At 42.9% G+C, this 19,564-nt stretch overlaps 1 pseudogene; it reads left to right on the forward strand.

The window, feature by feature from the left end:
• The first annotated feature begins 1,652 nt into the window (after positions 1 to 1,652).
• LOC132888259 (general transcription factor II-I repeat domain-containing protein 2-like) lies at positions 1,653 to 17,536 on the forward strand (annotated as a pseudogene).
• The last annotated feature ends 2,028 nt before the right edge of the window (positions 17,537 to 19,564 follow it).

A 19,564-nucleotide genomic window follows, 5' to 3' on the forward strand; every position in this document is an offset into this window, starting at 1 on the left:
CTTCTTGCCACTCTTCCAAAAAGGCCAGATTTGTGGAGTGTACAACTTATAGTTGTCCTGTGCACAGATTCTCCCAGATGAGCTGTGGATTTCTGCAGCTCCTCCAGAGTGATCATGGGCCTCTTGCCTGCTTCTCTGACCAGTGCTCTCCTTGCTCGCACTGTCAGTTTAGGTGGACAGCCATGTCTTGTTAAGTTTGCAGTTGTGCCATACTTTTTCCATTTTTGAATGATGGATTGAACAGTGCTTCTTGAGATGTTCAGAGCTTGGGATATTTTTTATAACCTAACCCTGCTTTAAACTTCTCCAGAACTTTATCCCTGACCTGTCTGGTGAGTTCTTTGATCTTCATGATGCTGTTTGTTCTTCAGTGTTCTCTAACAAACCACTGAGGCCTTCACAGAACAAGTGCATTTATGCTGAGAGTAAATTACATACAGTAGGACTCTATTAACTAATTAGATGACTTCTGAAGGCAATTGATTGCACTGGATTGTATTTAGAGGTATCAGAGTACAGGGGGCTGAATACTAATGCACACCACATTTTTCAGACTTTTATTTGTTTAAAATTTTGAAGACCATTTATCATTTTCATTTCACTTCACAATTATGTGCTACTCTGTGTTGGTCTATCACATAAAATCTCAGTAAAAAACTTTTAAGTTCATGGTTGTAAGGTGGAAAAATGTGAAAAAGTTCAAGGGGTATAAATACTTTTTCAAGGCACTGTAGCTGGGTCCACTGTGGTCATTCCCCCTGCAGCTGCAGTATGTCTGGCTGCTGAAAACTTCGGAGTAGCTGCTGCACCAGGGCCCCAAGCCCAACCTGCAGCCCAAGAGTCCAATGAAGCTGCGTTGACCCTGGAGAGGCCCATCTTGGCCAAACCAGTCCCAGAAAAGCCTCGCTTGGCTGAACCTGATCAGGAAAGGCCCTGCTCAGCAGAGAAGGATACAGTGGATCCTGGTGCAGTGCTGGAGCTACTTGCACTGGCAGAAGCAGGTACAGGGGTGCAGAACCTTCACTCGGAAGCACCCGTCACCACACCAGTTGGGGGGGGGGGGGGGGGATTTGGAGATGGAGGATGAGCCTATGTTTAAAGTATCAAACAAAAGGCAAAAATGAGGTAAGGGACATGCCAAAAAAACAAGTCAAAAAAGACCTGAAGGTGGATGAAGGAGAGTCAGACAGTGATGATATGTCAGATTCTGTTTTTAAACTATGGCTCCCAAGAAGAATGTTTACCAATTGTTTACTCTGCTGAAGATATTAAAGAGCTTTAAAGGACCACAAAATGGCAGAAAAATTTTATTGTAGAGGAATATTTCCCTGAACAGTTTATCCATGGCATAAAGCAGGGGTGTCAAACTTAAGGCCCGCGGGCCAGATGTGGCCCGCGATATAATTATATACGGTCCGCAAGGTAATTTCATATGGCTATTATTAATGGCCCACCAGTAAATAGCGCTCCCACCACTCATACTACAAATTCCATTATGCACTGCAACAGCTGCCGCACAGGTCAAGACCTGTGCACCAACCCGTTTTCCCGTGCTGCCAATGACTCATTGATCAGTGGTCAGCGGATAAAAGCATCGGTCAGCACTTTTTACAGTGACATTTAAGCTAGCCTGACCCCCAAAAAATGGCCAAATGGAAGTAGACTTTGAAAACAGGGATTTTCAAAACAGGTGGGAGGCAGAGTACCTGTTTGTTGACATCGGAGGCAAACCTGTGTGTCTTGTTTGTGGAACTACTGTGGCTGTAATTAAAGAATATAACATAAGACAGCATTATGAGACAAAACATCAGGACAAGTACAAAAACCTGGACATACAGCAGAAGCTAGAGAAGGCAGAAGAGTTTAAAAAGAGTCTGGTGTTACAGCAAGCTATGTTCACAAAAGCAAAATCTCAAAGTGAAGCTGCCATGAAAGCTAGTTTTGTAGTGGCAGAAGAGAGAGCCAAATCAGCCCAGCCTTTTACGGAGGGAGAGTTTTTGAAGCGCTGCATGATTAAAGTGTGTGACGTCTTGTGTCCAGATAAAAAGCAAGCATTTTCAAATATAAGTTTCAGCAAAAATGCGGTTGCTGATCGGATATGTGAGCTTGCCACTGATTTACAAGTACAGTTGATGGAAAAGGGAAAAGTCTTTATTGCATATTCCCTTGCTGTGAATGAAAACACTGACAAGACTGACACTGCACAACTGGCAATCTTCATCCGTGGAGTGGACTCCAGTTTATGTGTTACAGAGGAACTTTTGGGTATTAAACCAATGCACGACACAACCACAGGTAAAGACATGAAGTATCTAAATGTGTGAATGACATGAAACTGCCCTGGGACAAACTTACGGGACTGACAACAGATGGAGCGCCTGCGACGTGCAGGGAAAAGTGTGGATTGGTGGGACGGATGGGAGAAGATGCAGAGGGAGAACTGCACAGGTGAGCTGACAGTGTATCACTGCATCATACACCAGGAAATGCTGTGCAGCAAAGTCCTGAAGATGAAATGTGTCATAAGCACCGTAACACAGACAGTTAACTTTATAAGAGGCAAAGGTTTAAATCACCGGCAGTTTCAGTCTTTTCTGGAGGAAATACATTCTGAATTTGGTGACGTGCCTTATCACACAGAGGTGCGATGGCTGAGTCGAGAAAAAGTGCTCAGTAGATTTTTCGAGCTGCGTGAGGAAATTTGTCAGTTCATGGAAAGTAAAGGAAAAGAGTCAACAGGGCTCCAGGATGAAAAGTGGCTGTGTGAGTTGGCCTTTCTGTGCAACATAACAAAGCATCTTAATCAGTGGCAATCCTAGAGTGATTTACTCCCCCGGCTCAACCCGACAACCACCTCCCACCCACCACCTAAGAAAACACTAACTTCGTCCAGAACACACACGACCCCATACACAAACTCACAACAGCTATTTTCAAGAACAAATTTCCAGTTTTAATAACTAGTGCAATAAAAAATACAAAGATAAACAATAAAAGATAAACAATAAACAAAAAGACTCAATGACTTCGCATTACAGCTATCCACAGCTATTTAAGAAAGCACAACTGCACTACAGCACCACCCGATGGTCAAAATATTGCACAAGTCAGTCAGTTTTACCAACAGAGTGCACAATGAATTATCATATGGCCCTTTTCCACTACCCTTTATCAGCTCACTTCAGCTTGCTTCAGCTCACTTCAGCCCGACACGGCTCGCGTTTCGACTACCAAAAAACAGCACGACTCAGCTCGCTTCAGCCCTGCTTAGCCCCTAAAACTCGCACCGTTTTGGAGTGGGGCTGAAGCGAGCCAAAGCGAGCCGAGTGAGGCTGGGGGCGTGAGCAGACACTCCCCTGTGCACTGATTGGTGAGGAGGAGTGTCCTCACATGCCCACACATGCCCCGCGAGCACGCTGGGATCTGTAAACACCGTAAACCCGGAAGAAGAATAATTACGAATTACGAGAATTTCTGAAGCCTTATGCGCCTCGCCTCATCTATACGCTCTTGCCAGTATCTGTTGGTGTTGTCGGTGACAACAAGCCACAGCACCAAGACCAGCAACCCTAACGACTCCATGTCCATGTTTATTGTTTACTATTCGGGTTGTGAGACGACCGCTTAGAAGCTCACTGATGTCACTGTTTGCGCCACCTAATGACATCACGTGACGTCCACCCACTTTCGCTAACTCCACCCAATGTGTCCACCCACTTCCAGCCAGCACGGTTCAGCGCGGTTGTAGTCGAAATGCAACTCCAACAGCCTCACTCAGCTCGACTCAGCACGGCACGGCTCAGCCCGACTCAGCCGCGTTTGTAGTGGAAAAGCGGCAATAGAGTACCATTCACCATTATTATTAAGAAGACTTAAACCTCCATTAAAGTCGCACCATATAAATAACAAAAGAAGCTAAACAGTTAAACAATCACAATTACAGAATAACATGAAGTGACAAAAGATCTAAAAATACTATACATTAAAGTGAAAAAAATGGTAAAACGCAATCATGTATCATAAATAAATGAACTAACAACAGAGAAGAGGTAAATCTTATACATATGACCTTTTTTTTTTCGCACCCGCGCTCGTGCCGCCCCCCCGCGATGCCGCCCCGGGCGGCTGCCCGGTCGGACCGCCCCCAGGACCGCCCCTGATCTTAATGCATTAAACCTCCAGCTTCAGGGATGGGACCGTGTGATTAGGCAATTGCCTAGAGCGCAAAGTGTGCCCAGGGGCGCCAAGGGCGACCAAAACCCCACCAAAAAGGAGGGATGGAGTTATTGAATGGAGATGTTACCATGTGCATCAGTGGTGTACAGTGTTTTCAACCACTGTGCTGCTGAACTCTAGTACCACGGAACACTAGTGTGCCATAGAAAATTATAGAATGACTGTATATTGTAAATATTGGCAACAGCGTTTTAGTTTCAGTCAACATTTTCTATTGGTGATGTGCCTTGAGATTTTTTCATTGAAAAAAGTGCTCCCTGGCTCATGAAAGGTTGAAAACCTTTTTTACAACACCTCTGATGCGGCTGGGGATGTAGAAATACGCGCTCCTTACCTCTGCTGTAGTAATCACATCATGCATTTTTCAGTGGGAAATCACCGACCATACGGCGCTGTCATCCCCAACAGCATCAGAGGTGCATCTTTTCCAAGCATTTGCCATTTAATCACCACCAGGTAGAATAACAATCAATAGCAAAATAAGAAGCCTCAATAATAAAGCCGACACTATAGCTCATATAGCACACTCGCTGCATCGCATTACATGCACATTCGCATTCTCAATTGTCCACATTAACAACTTGCTTGCTTGTCTTGCACAGCTAATTACTGCAGCGTTTTTTAAACTACTACCTTTTTTGATGCTGCACAGGACGCGATATCAAGAATCAATATTCTAAACCGGAAAATGCGAATAGCCTACTGTCAGATTATCGAGTGTGTATCGAGTAAATGAAGAAATCCAAACTCTCGGGTGCGCAAGGGCGCAAACGAAGGCTACAGGAAGAAACAAATTGAGCCAAGTATAGAGGTAAGTCTGATCTAATCTCTCATATCAACCATTATAGTGGCAAATTAATATTTTAGACGCCTGAATCAATGTCTGCCTAGCTAACTAGATGCAAACAGCAATAGACGGTGAGGTTTACTTGTGCAAACTGTCAAGAGTCGACGTAGTATGTATGGAACAACATCACACAAAGACTGCTGGTCTGTTTCTACAGGGCCTCCATTGAAAGCATACTAATATACTGCATATGCATCTGGTATAAAAGCAGCACAGCAGCTCAGAGGAAAGCGCTTCAGGGGGTCATCAACACCGCCCAAAAGATTGTTGGATGCCCTCTCCCCACACTGGAAGAACTTCACCGCTTGCGGTGTTTGAAAAAAGCCCAGAACATTATAAAAGACACCTCACACCCTGGCTATCCCCTGTTTGAACTGATGCCCTCAGGCAAGCGGTACAGAGCAATCAGGGCAAGGACAAATAGATTTAAGAACAGTTTCTATCCCACTGCAGTCACCTGCCTTAATGCTGCTAGAAACTAAGGAACTCTGCTTACATACAGAGAATTTGTTTACATGATGTCTGATGTCTGAACTGTGTGAATGAGGCAACTGGAACTGTGTAGGTATGTGTGAGTGTGTGGTCTGTGTGTCTTGGGCTTAGGCCACTGTTTATTGCTTTTTACCCTATTATTTTACCCTATTTATTGACTCTTTGCACTGACTGGATAGCACTTTCAATTTCGTTGTACTTGTGGCAATGACAATAAAGACATATTCATATTCATGTACAATAATTTGTCTTTTGTCTCAGATGTAGGATATTTCAGATAAATGAACAGAGTTTTTGCCACTACATGCAGGCTACAGCATCTGAGGTTAGCTGTTGTCTGGCCAGTGGTTTGAAGCTTGGGCTAACCATCCAGCTAGCACGCTACATGCTACTGTGTTGTCAATATCTCCAGTACCTTAATACCATCTCTGCATTTTGCATTTGCCCATCTTACAATCTTAGGAAATTGTTATCAAAAGTAGATTCACGTTAAAATACTGTAATTATAAATGGTATGTTTTTCAAGCAACGCAAAACAGCCCACATTTATTTGTGATAGTGATGTTACACTGCTTTATGATGTCAAATTATAGATGCACTCAGGCAATACTTGCAGACAAGAGGACCTGCAGGAACTGTACCTGATTCTGCAGATTCACCTGTCTCTGAATTAAGTAGCCTACAACTACTATTGCCATCATCATTATCATTACTATTTTTTATTACTATGTTTAACAATTATAAGGTAGTCTACAACTACTCTTGTCTTCATCATTACTATTGTTTTCCTATTATTATATTTAGCAATTATTAGAATATTTAGCAGTTATTATTATTATTATTATTATTATTATTAATAATAATAATAATAATAATAATAATAATAATAATAATAATAAAGGAATAGTTTACCTACTACTACAATATACATATGTGAACAATGCAACTATGGGGGTGCATTCACTGTAAAAGATTTTACAGGCGGGTGTTGATTGAACATAGATTTTACATATCATTTGACTCAGAAATGTCATTTTCACTTACAACCAACTAAACCAGGTCGGCCTAATACACTTTCTCTCATTGTGATATCATGTTGAGCTATCAAGAATTTTAACATCCAAATATCAAAGATATCCTTGTTGATAGAACTAGCTGCAACCTGTTGCAACGCTGCATGTTGGTATCCTTGTTGGTAGAACCAATGATGCATATATACACGTGCTGTATGGGGTTTCCTTACCTCTGCGCAGGGGCAAATCACATCAAGGAGGAACGTGCAAAATTTCAAATCATAGTGTGTAGTCCATATATTAACACTGACGCTCAGCTGTGAAGGTTAACTTGATTTGAATACTCAGGTAAAGGTTTAAGTATTTTTTTTTTTAGTTTTTTGTCATAAAATTGAATTTTGAAATTGACACAGCAGTCACAGTTAGTTTATTTTGTCAAGTGCAAGTAGCTGATGGAGCCTGAGCACTTGTTTGTGATGCAGCCTGAGCCCCTTTTTTATTGTGGTATAAATGTCAGTTTACTCCAGAACACTTGTGAAAGACTCATTCAACAAATGTGTTCAAAATTTCAAATTATAGTCTGTAATCCAACTTGACTTTAATGTTCAGGTAAATTTCAACAAAGGTCTTTAGTTCTTCATTCTAAAATTGAAATGTGAAATTGACATGTAGCAATCTGTCTGGAAGCGGATCACTTTTTTCCTGCACATTGCAGAATTCTTTTTCATTTGCAAGAGACACAGTCTTACAAATAAAAGTGTTTTCCTTTGACAATTATTTGTAAGTGTCTTTTTTGCGCCAGTGATTTATTGTATGTTTTAAGGTACAGGTAACTTGAAAAAAACATCATATGAAATGTAGAAATACATGTTATTATAGCAAACATTTATTTGTTATTATAAGAAGAGTAAAATTTGGGTAACAGCAAAAATACGTTGGTTGAAATCAAATGTAAACTCAAATTTTCTAGGCAACATGATGCAAGAGAATTTTGAGTTGAGATGGTCAACAACAAATAGTACGTTAGCTGAACTCAAATTTAAACTCATAAATCCTTGTTAGGTCAACAGCAATTGAGACAGGTTGAGTAAACTAGAATTTTCTAGGCAACATGATGCAAGAGAATTTTGAGTTGAGATGGTCAACAACAAATAGTACATTGGTTGAACTCAAATTTCAACTCAGAAATCCTTGTTGACTTAACAAGGATCTTTGTTGACTTAAGAAGGATTTTCGTGTTTAAATTTGAGTTCAACCAACTTACCTTTTGTTGTTGACCATCTCAACACAAAATTCTCTTGCATCATGTTGCCTAGAAAATTTAAGTTGAGATGGTCACTTTTTTTTTTTTTTACAGTGTTGATAGAAGTCTCCATGTGTGAATACAGCTCCAGGAGAAGGGACATCCTGGGACGTACAGCCCAGTAAGTCATTTGTAGAACTATATAAACCCCACAACCATCTTACAAAAGTATTAGAGGATGATAAAATATGTATATCACAATAATATGTCAATTTGCTAATTTAATTTAATTACACTGATCTGATAATGCAGGTCAGGAGGCCACATCCAGCATTCCAGCCACGAGTACAGCACAGACCACCGAGACCATGGACACTCAGCCTGAAACATGTAAGTCCCTTGAAGAATACTATTTATCAAGCCACAGTTACGGTACATAATACAATTAAGAAACAAAGCACACCAGAGAAACCATTTTCTTCAAAATACCCATTTTCTTCAAAGTACCCATAATAGCACTTTTATTTGAAAATACAGCCCATTGATGTCCTAACAGGGTGCTTAAGTTTGCACAATTTAGAATTGTAGAATTTTTTATTCATTTAATTTGTTAATTCTTCAGAGATGACTTAACTTTTAATAGCAAAAAAGAAACTAAAAATAATTTCTTGTTTATTGTCCATGCACTACACTTTGAATAGGGTGCGGAAGAGTTTTTGCCCATTATATGGAGATATGTATTGAATTTGTGTGGTCATTTTACTTTGTGACACTTTTTTCACATAAAGTGTTATTAATTAGATATTAAAGTGTTTAGATGTTATTAGAGGGTTTTTTTTCTTGGGGGCGCCAAAACTCAATCTCGCCTAGGGCAGCCAAAGACCTAGAGCCGGCCCTGCTGACATGTATGATGCAGTGAAAGCTTTTCAAGTCAAGTTGCACCTGTGGGAGATGCAGATGCAAAAAGGGAACTTCTGCCACTTTCCATATTGCCAAAAAAAATAAATCACAGACCAGACCTCCACCGCTGTGTTTCCAGCTGCACTTTTTACTGATAAACGGAGCACGCTGCGCACTGAGTTTACACGGCACTTTGCCGACTTTGAAGCGCAAAAATTTAACTTTGAACTGCTCAGAAGTCCATTTGCAGTTGACGTGGAGAAAGCTCCGGTGTTCTGTAAAGTTATCCTACTTCTTGGATTTGTCCTACCAAGCCTACTGCGCATGTGCAGAACACATGACTTCATATCTTGGACCGAGTTTTGTCCTACCGATCAGCTGGGCTGATAGAAAATCGGTGAGTATTTCACGCATTTGCCGATTTTTATGTTTTGTGCGTATTGGTCGAGTCTTTGGCCGAGTCAAATAATTTGTAATGACTTGTTTTGAATAATAAAACGGTCTGTATGAGAACTTGCTAATTCTGTCACGCAGTGGGCACTGGGCAGTCAAAGTTATGACGGGGCATTGTTTCGTTTGTTTATAAATACTGTATTTTATACGTTTCTGAATTGCAAATATGCCTACATTTTAATTGTAGGCTTGGTAGGACAAATCCAAGAGGTAGGATAACTTTACAGAACACCGGCAAACATCCAGATGGAACTGATAGAACTCCAGTGTAACGGCACACTTTGGGCAAAGTATGACTCTGTGGGGCCTGCACAGTTCCCCCAATTCATTCCTGACACGATGCCCCATGTCGCAGGATGACCGGCGATGGAGCAGACGAGAGATGTTTTTTTTTTTTTTCCAAACTAAAATCTTTTCCTTTTTTTTCCTTCTTTTTTAAAAGTGCAAGTATTTACAATGCAAGTCCCAAAACATGCAAAAAAAAAAAGCAAAAATGAGAAAAATAGCAGCAAGAGCACCAGACTATGTCCTAAGACTCTGAGCACAGACACAACCTTCCTCCACAGAACTCCCCATACAACTGAGGCACTGGGCCTTTTACAGAGATAGCCCCTCCCTCAGGTAAGCCCCATTCACAAAAATAAATCAATTAACTAAATAAGAAAATAAAGACAAAATAACAATTCAAAGAAACACAAACAAAATACATAATCACCCCAAAATATTTTCATTTGCCAAAACCCCTTCTATGGCTAATAAAAATACATTTACCTCACCCACTGCAAAACACCCCTGTTAAAAATGGTTTGCTCCTCAAACCAGCGGGAAACCCCCTACTTAATGTCCATGGAACATTCCCTCAGTTTGCTCCAACAAGGAAGTAGAAGTGTGCTGACAACTTTCGTGAGTATGAATTCTACAGTTTACAGAAATGTTTTACAAAATAAACATCCATAATTTGAAATAGCCAGTGTGTAAGTAGTGATTATTTACCCTAAAAGATCGCTAAAACAGATGAGAGTTGATAATGGTGATCTGAAATGCGCGTTTGAAAACGCAAGTGGAAATGGGGGGGAAATGCTACTCAGAAATGCCGGTAGGCCTTTCCCTGCACTCTTTGTAACAATTAGGCAAAAGTTATGGCAAACTGTGGTTAATGACAATGAACAATGAACCAAGAAACAAACACAGTACATACAAAAAATGAATGGAAAGGGAGACAGACAAGTGGCATCAAGGCAGCATGTTGCTTAATGCCGGCTAATGGCTGCCTGTACGCTATTGCCTGCGTGAGCGTCACAGCTCAGTCTGTGACATTCCCCCCCCCCTTCTGAAAATGCCCCTTGTGGCACTCTAGAAAGAAAGTCAGCAGTGGTATTCAGTTTCCCAGACCTGTACAAAACATCAAAATCAAAAGGTTGCACAGCAAGGAACCACCTAGTGATTCTTGAGTTAGTGTCTTTCATTCTGCCCAACCAAGACAATGCCCTATGGTCAGTCTCTAAAACAAACTTTCGCCCCAATAAGTAATATTTAAATGAGTCCAAAGCCCACTTAATCGCAAGGCATTCCTTCTCAACTGTGGAGTAATTGCACTCCCTTGGCAGCAGTTTACGGCTGATGTATGCTACAGGTTGCAAATGTCCATCAGCATCCTGCAACAACACCGCACCAAGGCCCCGCTTAGAGGCATCAGTTTGGACGGTGAAAATCCTGTCGAAGTCAGGGCTGAGGAGCACAGGCTCCCTACACAAGGAATCCTTCAAGCCCTGAAACGCTGCCTCACACTCCTCAGTCCATTCAACCTTATTTGGCTGACTTTTGCATGTGAGCTCAGTCAACAGAACTGCTCTCTCTGAAAAGTTAGGAATAAAAGCGTCTATACCACCCAACCAAGCCCAGGAAAGAGTGCACCTGCTTCTTGGTGGTGGGGCGCTCAGCGGCCTTGATAGCCTCAACCTTCCCAACCTGAGGCCGAATGACACCCCGGCCCAACACATAGCCAAGGTATGCCGTCTCCTCCCTGGCCAATGTGCACTTCCCAGGGTGAACGGTCAGGCCTGCCTCCTTCACCAGGGAGAGGGCATGCTGCAAATGTTGTAAATGCTCTGCCCATGTGGAGCTGTATATGCAAATGTCATCCAGGTAGGCGGCGGCAAAGCCCTCAGTCCCCCTGAGTACCCTGTCCATCAATCTCTGGAACGTAGCTGGTGCTCCATGTAATCCAAAGGGCAGGACCGTAAACTGATAATGCCCAAAAGGTGTCCTGAAGGCTGTCATCTCCTTGCTGTCCTCAGCCAATGGCACTTGCCTATAGCCTTTACAGAGATCAAGGGTGGTCAAGAACTTTGCTTTGCCAAGGCGCTCGACCAGGTCATCAACCCTCGGCATTGGGTAAGGGTTGAACTTGGCCTGGGCATTGACTTTCCTGAAGTCCAGACAGAACCTCAGGTTGCCGTCCTTCTTAGGAACGAGGATGATGGGGCTGCTCCACTCACTGGAGGATGGCTCGATCACCCCCAGCTCCAACATCTTGTCCAGCTCCTCCTTCAACACAGGAAGTAAACTCTCTGGAACCTGATAGCAGGGCTGTCTCACCGGCTGCTGGTCCTTCAGGATGATGCGGTGCTCCACCATCTCCTTCCATCCCGGCTGCTCCCCAAAGAGACCCACGGGCAGGATGGCGGTCAGCTCCTCCTGACAGTCCTTGGACAGGTGGCTCAGGTCCAGTGTACTTCCCTCCTCACGGCATGGCAGGTACTGCTCACTGTACTCCTCTTCCTCCTCAATGGCACGGATGAACAGGGCAGATACCTCTGGCTGTTGTTCCTGATGCTCATTCCATTTCTTCAGCATGTTGACATGGTACACTTGATGCTTCTTACGATGGTCTGGCATGTGGACTTCATACGTCACTTGTCCCGTCTGCCTAGTAATGGTGTAGGGCCCCTGCCATTTTGCCAGCAGTTTGTTGTCAGAGCTGGGCAGCAACAACAAGACCTTGTCACCAACCTGGAAGCAGCGTGTTCTGGCAGAACGGTCATACCACGCCTTTTGCCTCTCTTGCGCCCTCTGCAGGTTCTCATGCGCCAAGGCCGAAGCAGAAGCAAGCTTCTCCCTCATCTTTAGCACATAGGAGATGATGTTGGTGCCACCAGACATCTCACCCTCCCAAGTCTCCTTAAGCACATCAAGAGGGCCTCGAACCTGGTGTGCAAACAGGAGCTCGAAGGGGGAAAATCCTGTTGATGCCTGGGGAACTTCTCTGTAGGCAAAGAGCAAGTATGGTAGCCACTGGTCCCAGTCCTTGCCAGAATCAGCCACAAACTTCCGGAGCATGCTCAGGAGGGTCTGGTTGAACCGCTCAACAAGTCCGTCGGTCTGTGGGTGGTAAGGAGTGGTTCTGATACGCCTAATGCCCAAAAGGTCATAGACCTGCCTAAGGGTTTTGCTCATAAAGTTGGGGCCCTGATCAGTGAGCACTTCTCTGGGGATCCCTACTCTAGAGAAGAGCTGCAGCATAGCTGTTGCAACTCGCTTGGCTGTTACATCTCTCAGGGGAAAGGCTTCGGGGCATCTTGTGGCATAATCACATATAACCAAAATAAATATATTTCCTGTCTTCCTCTTTTCCAGGGGTCCTACTATATCCACTGCAATTCTCTCAAAAGGTGTGCCAATTACAGGTAGGGGAATCAATGGGGCACGGACAAGGTTCTTTCCTCCTGACAACTGACACTGAGGACAAGACTTACAAAATTCCTTCACATGACTAAACAAACCTGGCCAGTAAAAGTGTTTGCTTATTCTTTGTAAAGTCTTCATGTAGGCCAAGTGTCCAGCCCAGGGTATTGTGTGACCCAGTTCCAGCACCTGCCTACAATATTTCTGGGGAATCAAAAGTTGCAGTCCATCCTCACTGTGTCTATAAAGCAGGTTGTTTTGCACAATGTAGCCCTCCTTACCTAACGCAGGAACATAGCCAACACCTTCCTCAGCTTTCTTAAAACTCTGTCTCAGTGTGGGGTCTACACGCTGTTCCTCTGCCAAATTACCATTAAAATCAATGTCACTCAGTTCAGGGGGGTCAATAAACTCTGCTTCCACTGAATTTTGCTTCATTGTGTCTTCAACTGTCTGTCTGCGCCTATCACACCTCTGCTGTCTCGTCAGTGTGGGCTCAACAGGGACATCTTCATCAAAATAAGGCAATTCAGTGAGGTCTGCTTGCTGTTCCCTAGCCTGAGCTCTTGTTACCACACCACACGAAGCAGTCTTGTTCACCAGCTCTAACAACACTGGAAGATCCTGGCCTAGTAGCACTGGATATGGCAGCTTAGACACTAGTCCTACTCTCAATAGATATGTCTGTCTATTAACTCCGACATATACATCTGCTGTGTCAAGGTCACTTTTATCTCCGTGCACACAAAAGATAGTAAGCTTGTCATTGCAGTTTTTAAACTCTAGGGGGACTAGGTCAGCCTGCACTAGTGTTTGTGAACAACCTGTGTCTACCAATGCTTTAACTGGTTTCCCATTTAGCTGCATGGTGATAACAGGATCTCTGCTCTCCAGGGTGTTTATAGGAGGGGAGGGGTGGGGTGGGGAACATAGCATAAATGGCTGTATTTTGACTTCCTCAGGGGACAAGCAGGGCTCTTATGACCTTCCTGGCCACAATTAAAACAAGAAATAGCTTGGGGTCTAGAACAGTCTGAGGGGGATGGTGGTGGGGCTCTACTATGACTATTGGCAGTACCAGAACAAACTCCCTTCCCAAACCCAACAGACTTACCCCTCACAATTTGATCAAGCACTCCCGCATAGCGGTAGCCTCGGGGACCTCTGTGTGCAACCACGTAGCTCTCCACCAGTGTTGCGGCCTCTGCTGCGGTCTTCGGGTTGCGCTCCCTGACCCAGGTCCTCACATCTGGATAAAGAACACGGAGATACTGTTCCAGCACCAGGGTCTCCATCAGCTCTTCTTTGCTGCACTTGTCAAACTTCACCCATTTGCAGAATAGGTCTTTCAGTCTGACGTACAGCTCTTGCGGTGTCTCTGTTGGACTGGTCTCCATTGCTCTGAATTGTTGTCGATAAGTTTCTGCGTAGATTGTGTATTTTTTCAGCACTGCCTCCTTCAGGCTGTCGTAGTTCATTGTGTCTTCAGGGTTCATGGCCACAAATGCACTGCGGGCCTTCCCAGTCAGCAATGGGATGAGGTGCACGGCCCAGGTCTCCTTTTGCCAGCCGAAAACTGTGGCTAGCCTCTCGAAGGTGGTCAAGTAGTGCTCAATGTTGTCAGTATCTTCCAGCTTGGCCATCTTTGGTGGACGCCCTCCGATGGTCACTGAGGGTGATTCAGGCATTGCATTCTCCCAAGATGGTGGTGAGGGTGTGGTTCTGCCTGATTCCACATCCAGCTGGAGCTGTGTCACCTGATGGGACAGGACCTTGACCTGCTGGGCCTGCTTAAAGGCATCTCTCTCCAGCCGCTCATCTCTGGCACGTTGCAGCTCCATAAATGACTGGAACATCATGGCTAGGTGGTCGATGGCGGTATCTGCAGTGGCAGGCTGTGGAGTGAGCACTTCAGCCTCAACAGCGCCCCCTATTGCTCCATCTTCCTCACCAGCCTTTTTCCTCCTGGTAGTCATCTTGTCCACTATGGTTCTTCTCTCCGTCTAACTCCTTTACCCAAACTTCTGACACCACATGTCGCAGGATGACCGGCGATGGAGCAGACGAGAGACTTTTTTTTCGAAACTAAAATCTTATCCTTTTATTTTTTCCTTCTTTTTTAAAAGTGCAAGTATTTACAATGCAAGTCCCAAAACATGCAAAACAAACAAAAAAAAAGCAAAAATGAGAAAAATAGCAGCAAGAGCACCAGACTATGTCCTAAGACTCTGAGCACAGACACAACCTTCCTCCACAGAACTCCCCATACAACTGAGGCACTGGGCCTTTTACAGAGATAGCCCCTCCCTCAGGTAAGCCCCATTCACAAAAATAAATCAATTAACTAAATAAGAAAATAAAGACAAAATAACAATTCAAAGAAACACAAACAAAATACATAATCACCCCAAAATATTTTCATTTGCCAAAACCCCTTCTATGGCTAATAAAAATACATTTACCTCACCCACTGCAAAACACCCCTGTTAAAAATGGTTTGCTCCTCAAACCAGCGGGAAACCCCCTACTTAATGTCCATGGAACATTCCCTCAGTTTGCTCCAACAAGGAAGTAGAAGTGTGCTGACAACTTTCGTGAGTATGAATTCTACAGTTTACAGAAATGTTTTACAAAATAAACATCCATAATTTGAAATAGCCAGTGTGTAAGTAGTGATTATTTACCCTAAAAGATCGCTAAAACAGATGAGAGTTGATAATGGTGATCTGAAATGCGCGTTTGAAAACGCAAGTGGAAATGGGGGGGAAATGCTACTCAGAAATGCCGGTAGGCCTTTCCCTGCACTCTTTGTAACAATTAGGCAAAAGTTATGGCAAACTGTGGTTAATGACAATGAACAATGAACCAAGAAACAAACACAGTACATACAAAAAATGATTGGAAAGGGAGACAGACAAGTGGCATCAAGGCAGCATGTTGCTTAATGCCGGCTAATGGCTGCCTGTATGCTATAGATAGTTTTCACATGACGTCACAGAGTTGGGGATTCCCTGGTGGCGGCCATCTTGGAGGGCAAGCTTACCGTTCGGGTCACTGAGCACACATTGTAGCGCGCGAGTTACATTCATTTATATATTATTTACATTGATAGTTACATTACTACTATTTAAAGCGAGCAATGGTGCACACCTGTTGTATTCACGGCTGTCGTAATAGGTCAGATGATGACATCAAGCGGAGCTTTTATGGAATTCCCACTGTACGGTAGCACAAACGCGAGTAAACAAACTCGGCATACAAAGGAGAAATCTATGGCTTGCGAGAATCAACCGCAAGGATTATCAGCCTTCCAAACACAGCAAAGTCTGCTCCGATCATTTTATAAGTGGTAAGTTGTTTAAATAAACAATCAATTGTGTTTGTTTGTTTTTGGAAACCAAAACATGTAAACAATCTCTGGAGAATGCCTAACTGGAACCGCTGAGTGTATGTTTACATTGTAATGGACACTTAATATCGCTCGTTTGTCACGTTTCTATTTGAAACTTGTCACTTCACTCACGCAAGGGTCATTTTTGAAAAACATTTTAGGTCTATTCTGTATGATTTTAATGTGTGTTTGGGATGCAAACAGCATGCCTTTTGGCGGATGCCGCCTGAATCGCGCAGATCTGTTTTTTTTTTTGGGGGGGGGGGGGGGGCGTTGGGAGTGTCTGATTGTAATTTCAAAGTAAATTCTGTATTAAAATTACTAAATAAGCAAATCCATTACAGTCCATGAAACAGGAAATATAAGGATGAGAAAAAAACAGTTTAAATCGGGAAGCTGCGCACATTTGTGCAGCCTGAGCGGTGTGCAGGACTGCGCATATGTGCGCAGCTTCCCGATTTAAACTGTTTTTTTCTCATCCTTATACTTCCTGTTTCATGGACTGTATTTGCTTATTTAGTAATTTTAATACAGAATTTACTTTGAAATTATAATCAGACACTCCAACGCCCCCCCCCCAAAAAAAAAAACCCCGGATCTGCGCAATTCAGGCGGCATCCGCCAAAAGGCGCGCTGTGAATATATAAAGTTGTATATATCAGACAGCCTTTAGTCACTTGAAAATGCATCTTTGTCCACTTCATAGGGGTCAATTCCCCCAATCAAGGCCAGTTTGGCTGCATACCGTTGTCGTGAGATGTCGTCTAATGTATCTATATACTTCTGTTTGCTTGATTTTGCCGACATTGATCTTTATTTTAGAAAACTGACTATACAACTTCATAAATTCCTCCGAGATAACGTAGCCGGTAGTGGCGATGGTCCGTTTTGTTTGTCCTCCAAGATAGCAGCTGGGGGGCGTTCCCCGGAATGCCGTGACGTCAGTGAAAACTATCTATTGCAGCTCAGTCTGTGACACCCTAACTCCGCCTACATGCTGCTCGAATGCTCTGCATGTTTGGTCGGGCGGGCAGGCTTTATTTCAGTGTCACTCCACAACGCACAATAAAAATACAATACAGAGGTATATAAATGCATATAGTTACCTGTATGAGCAACTTTTCTCTGTGATGAAGATGAACAAAACCACATAAAGAAGTCGTCTCACTGATGCACATCACTCCATCCTGAGAGTCTCCACAGCTCAGAGCCTAACCCCAAACATAAATGAACTTGCAGCCAAGAAAAGATGCCAAGCATCTGGCTCGGAGAAATGAAATAAGAGAGAAAACTAAATAGCTTTTTGTTTCTTGTTTATGGACTTTTTGCTGATATTACATCACAGTTTTTATTTGAAAAATTTGCAAATTTTCATCAGCTCGAAATATTCTCATTTAGCCTGATGTTATTTTTGAAGAAAAATATACATTTTATATTTTATTTAATGTGTTGAGGAAAAAGTTGTATTCTGGGTATTCAAATTCATATTGCTGATTAAAATATTGTCAGTTTTTGACTGTTCAATAAATGTTAATCCTGTTTGGCCTGCGACTTAGACTGTGTTTTCAATTTTGGCCCATTCTGTGATTGAATTTGACACCCCTGGTAAAGCATTTTAGAAGAGAAGGGGCTTTTATTGAGGCCAAGTTTACATTAGACCATATCTGTCTCGTTTTCTTCGCGGATGCACTGTCTGTTTACATTAAAACGCCTGGAAACACCGGGAAATGGGAATCCGCCAGGGTCCACGTATTCAATCCAGATCGTGTCTGGTCCGGTGCTGTGTAAACATTGAGAATACGTGGATACGCTGTGCTGAGCTCTAGCTGGCGTCGTCATTGGACAATGTCACTGTGACATCCACCTTCCTGATTCGCTGGCGTTGGTCATGTGACGCGACTACTGAAAAACGGCGCGGACTTCCGCCTTGTATCACCTTTCATTAAAGAGTATAAAAGTATGAAAATACTGCAAATACTGATGCAAATACTGCCCATTGTGTAGTTATGATTGTCTTTAGGCTTGCCATCCTTCCACTTGCAAGTGGTAAGTGACGCGCATGCCCGATATGCACTAGGATCACACACACAGCAGCTCAGTCCCGAATCACTGCTCGTGCACTTCACTCGCGCGCTCTGTGAGCTGCGCAGGGCCGGAGTGCGCACCCTCCAGAGAGCACTCGCTGTTCAGGGCGGAGTGATTTGGAGCGCAGGATGCCTGCGGAGCCAAGCGTATCCGTGTATTGGTGTTGCTGTGTGCACGCGAATCATGTATTGGCGTTGCTGTGTGCACGCTAATCGTTTTAAAAACGTTAATCTGATGATCCGCTGATACGGTCTAATGTAAACCCCACCTGAGACAGAAGGTTTTCATCTAAAGAAACTGATTACCAAGTTGAATAGAGAAATTTCTGATATGTAAAGTGGTTGGTGTTTTTTATTCTAGAACAGTTTTCATTATCTGGTTTTATCTACACATTTTTTATGAGTAGGAGTCATATTGCAAGTTTAAATATCAGTGGAGCAAGACAATAAGAGAAGAGACTTAAACTATACAAGTTAATAAAGCAGAGGAATGTGGATGTTATGATGTTACAAGAGAAACAGCAATACAAGTGACAATCCAGATTGGGTTAAGGAATGGGATGGGTTGGTGATTTTAAGTCATAATACATCACTTAGTGGTGGGGCTGCACTGCTGTTATACAGTAGAAGAGTTTTTAAATGGGAGGCTTTTAAAAGTAAAAGCTTTTTATGAGAAAGATGGTTTTTGTTTTTATCTGTGTGTACACTCCCACCAGTGCAGTGGAGAGAATGTTGTTTGTAGACAGGCTCAGTAATGTAATTGCTAACTGCAGCACTTCTGACATTTTATTCATTTATATATTATGATATTTATTCACCCTGATTTTATTGTGTAAAGTGACTTTTGTAAAATAAAGGCTCATAAAAGTCAAAGTCTCTCTCTCTCAACAAATCCCATCTCTATGTCTAGGCTTTAAAGTCAAACAAAACCCCAAAATAAACACTGTTTGCCGATCACAGCAAATGCCTTGATGTGCTCCTCACACATTTAAATTAAAAACAAAACTTTAGAACAACAATTCGTCTATTTTAAAAGTTATGATATTGCTAGCAATAGGCTTACCTGGCTGCAGCCATTTGCACTGAAACCAGATATGCACTTATGATGTAACCGGCACACCAGAACGCCATTTAACTTAATAACACAGCGCCATCAGGTAAAGGCTTCTAATTTTATATATATATATATATATATATATATATATATATATATATATATAT

The sequence above is a fragment of the Neoarius graeffei genome, chromosome 6 (assembly GCF_027579695.1).
Source record: "Neoarius graeffei isolate fNeoGra1 chromosome 6, fNeoGra1.pri, whole genome shotgun sequence".
Taxonomy (NCBI): domain Eukaryota; kingdom Metazoa; phylum Chordata; class Actinopteri; order Siluriformes; family Ariidae; genus Neoarius; species Neoarius graeffei.